This window comes from Alexandromys fortis, unplaced genomic scaffold (assembly GCF_014885135.2).
Source record: "Alexandromys fortis isolate MF-2015 unplaced genomic scaffold, M_Fortis_MF-2015_v1.1 scaffold_145, whole genome shotgun sequence".
NCBI lineage: Eukaryota > Metazoa > Chordata > Mammalia > Rodentia > Cricetidae > Alexandromys > Alexandromys fortis.
Window position 1 is genome coordinate 4,073,192 of NW_026068049.1, and position 3,521 is coordinate 4,076,712.

Consider the following 3,521-nt stretch of genomic DNA (forward strand, 5'->3'; position numbering starts at 1 on the left):
ATTTCTCTGTTAGGTTTCTGTCTGATTGACCTGTCCAATGGTGAGAGTGGAGTGTTGGAGTCTCCTACTATTGGTGTATGGGGTTTGATGTGTGATTTAAGCATTAGTAATGTTTCTTTTACATATTTGGTCTTCTCGTATTAGGGGTATAAATGTTCAGGACTGAGACTTCATCTTGATAGATTGTTCCTGTTATGAGCATAAAGTATCCTTCTCCATCACTTCTGACTGATTTTAGTTTGAATTCTATTTTATTAGATATGATGATAGCTACACCTTCTTTTTTCTTAGGTCCATTTGATTGGAAAACCTTTTCCCAACCCTTTACACTGAGGTAAGTTGAGGTGTGTTTCTTATGTGCAGCAGAAGGCTGGATCCTGTTTTCCTTTTAAACTAAAATAGATCTAAGAAGAACTGTAACATAAACTAAATTAATAAAAATAAATATTGGAAAGAAATAGTCTTTTGTTAAAAAGTAAATCATGTTATACATTAAAGGTTAGAGGGAGTAAGAAGGATTATTTGTGTAAGGTTTACTACTGCAGTGTAAGTGTCTAAATGAGGATATATAAATGTGAATAAAAGCGATTTAAAGGAGGAAAGACAATCAGTATGGAAGTAGAAAGAAATTAAATTTAAGCACTTTAACTGTGTATTACTCTAACCACAAATGATTAATTTTGAAAAGTCCTTCTTGTTTCCACTGTCACTGTCCTAGCGCAAACCAGAAGTTCTCTCATCTGATTCCTACCACAGTTTCCTAACTGGATATATTGATTCTGATTTGTATGGTCTTCCAAACATTTTCCACACTGCAGTCAATGAGAGGTAGATGAAAAAAAAAAATCCTTAGCATCTAACCTTACCAAATGTTACCAGTATTTATAACATTAAACCAAAACTTACCATGAGCAAAATGGCTTAGACTCTGTCCCTCTCTAGTTTCTAATCTCATCATTCATCCACACACATATGTATGCATGTATATACATGTGTGTATATATGTATATATATACATTTGTGTATGTTTATATGTGTGTTTATGTGTGTAGTGTATGATATATGAACTTACCTCTCATCTTTGCTTATTCTATAGCAGTCAGATCTATACTGTTACCATTTCTTTTTATTATATTCTCGGCCCTAAGACTAACACATAGAGACCCCAACTTGCCATTCAAGTTTCAATTTTAATGCTACGTTTGTAATGAGATTTAGCTATTAAATATGAAAGAACACTGAATATTCTGCATCAGCTTACTGTTTAGTATTTCTGATAATCATGTTTTACCAAATATCAATATCTATAAAATGAACATAAAGTATAAAGATCATTTTATCTATAGTTGTGATTACTTATTGGGCCTTCTGTCAGCAGGAAAGAAACGCTATAATATCCACAACCCTGCATGTCTGAGGAACGTCTTCCTGAGCACAGTTAAAGCTATTCGGCAAATTCTTGTTGAAATTTGCAAAGGCTTACTTTAACACTATCCTTATTAAATCCTCCTCCACTGGTTTGGTAAATTTTTTGATGAAAATCATGATTTTTTTTTGTGTGCCCCCAAATTTATAAAAAATTCAATGATCTTGAAGTGAATTGTCAGTAAATTGGTCATCACACACATTATCCACTCAGTACATTTACAAATTAATAAGGAAATGGGAAAATTCTCTATATGTATCACTAGTTTGATGCTATAGCAAAGCTCATTTACTCACGTGTAAAGTAGTTACACCTTAATGTCTCTCAGAATATTTGTGTTAATGAACTACAATACTTTGGCAGGTAAAATGTCAAGCTCATCATCCCTTGCTCTTCTCTTGCCAGACATAGCACTGTTCTTTCTCTGATCATTTGTCACTTATATCAGGCATGGAAAATAAATCCCAAGGCCAAATTTAAGTATAAATGAATTTGTGTACCCCAGGAGCAAAAGTAATAACTCATAATATATGCATGAAATAAAAATCACAATAATGGCACATTAAAATTACAAGAATTTCAAAGCTCTAAGAAGAAATAAAATGCTATTATCAGGCAGGTGTATTGCTTGAATATCTATTTTCAATTCTATGACTGCGTTGAGCTGTCAAGCATGAGAGCTTAGTATGTATATCCTTTTACTTGATGGTGATGCACTGCTACACACTTGATAAGCTGTTTTTCACTAAGATAACTTACCACATACCTTATTGGAAGGTTCTGTAAATCAATTTTATACATTATCACTCAAAGTGTAAGCTCTATGAGAGAATGTGTTTGCTGAAAAGTTTTGCACATTATTGTTGGTAATTTATATTTGTGGAATATTTTAGTGAAGAATAATCACATGAGTGTCCATTTAAGGTACACAAATTCAAAGAATTTCTTTCTTTAGTATTTTACAGTAGGCTAATATGTATTTATACAGTCATGTCAAGAAGGACAAATATCTTCCTACTTAAGAAATTATTACCCATGCTATTTCATTTTAAGAAGGATCACTGGGTTTCTTTGCATAATTAACAGGGTTAAGTGCTACAAATTGCTAACTTAATTACTCTATTAAAAAATTCATTTATTTAAAGGGAAGATCTATTATCTCCTGGTCTTGAGGTACTTCTAATTAACAAACACTTGGATGTAAGAATGAAGAATATGATGTAAGGAGAGTAACTGATTATTCTGTGGGATGATTAAAGACTTGTTGGGGGCTTGTTGCTGCTGCCTGTTATGCGATCCCCATTTCCGGGGCTCAGGGAGGGGGTAGCAGGTGAGAAGATGCAGAGGCAATGACACAGAATCTAAGAGATTCCAATACAGAAGCTCTTTATTGTAAAAAAGTCAGTGATTTTATGAGGTCAAGGAAATTAAGCTGCCACAGGAATGATACGGGTTGGTCCTTTTGAAACTGGCAGTTGCTGCTCGTGTATTGTGATTGACTAGGAGGGGGTGCCATTAGCTACCTTGCTTTCAGTCCATTGACAGGTTGTTTGGACCAGTTTTGGTTATACATTATGGGTTTGCATGCACTTGGTTGTGCTTGCGCTATTGCCCGGCCTCAACGACTGAGAACTAAATTTTTACGACAGACAGAAAACATTATCCAGTAGAAGCCCACATCCTGTTGTTCCATGGTTATGGTTCATGGACTGAGTGGTAACTCTAGAAATACAACTAATGTTTGTAAAACATTACTGAACTCTATTATTTTCCAACCAAATAAGGCAAGGATTGGTGACACCTCTTCCAGATAACACTGTGACTATTAGTGAAAAAAAAGTTCACTGAAAGATTCAAGAAATCATCAAGACCCAGTGGCATTGTCGTTGGCTTCTCAGCAGCCCTCATTGTCCGCCATATTCAGAGAGTCCGGTTTTATCCCATGCTTTTTCAGCCGCAGTCCAGCTGGACTTGGTGAGCTCACAATAGATCAGCCCCACTGTCTCCGTGGGTGGGTGCACCCCTCGTGGTCCTGACTTCTTTGCTCATATTTTCCCTCCTTCTGCTCCTCCTTGGGACATTGGGAGCTCAGACC

The 3,521-nt window shown here is 35.5% G+C and overlaps 1 long non-coding RNA gene across 2 annotated transcripts in view; it reads left to right on the plus strand.

Annotated features, from left to right (window-relative positions):
• Positions 1–59: 59 nt before the first annotated feature.
• Positions 60–3,521, plus strand: part of LOC126486844 (uncharacterized) — a 7,573-nt gene continuing 4,111 nt past the window's right edge. Inside the window, exons 1-2 of one of the 2 annotated variants that reach the window (XR_007588210.1) lie at positions 60–334; positions 3,211–3,400. This is a non-coding gene — a long non-coding RNA (uncharacterized lncRNA). The remainder of the gene's footprint in view (positions 335–3,210; positions 3,401–3,521) is intronic. The other variant, XR_007588211.1, reaches the window with a different exon arrangement.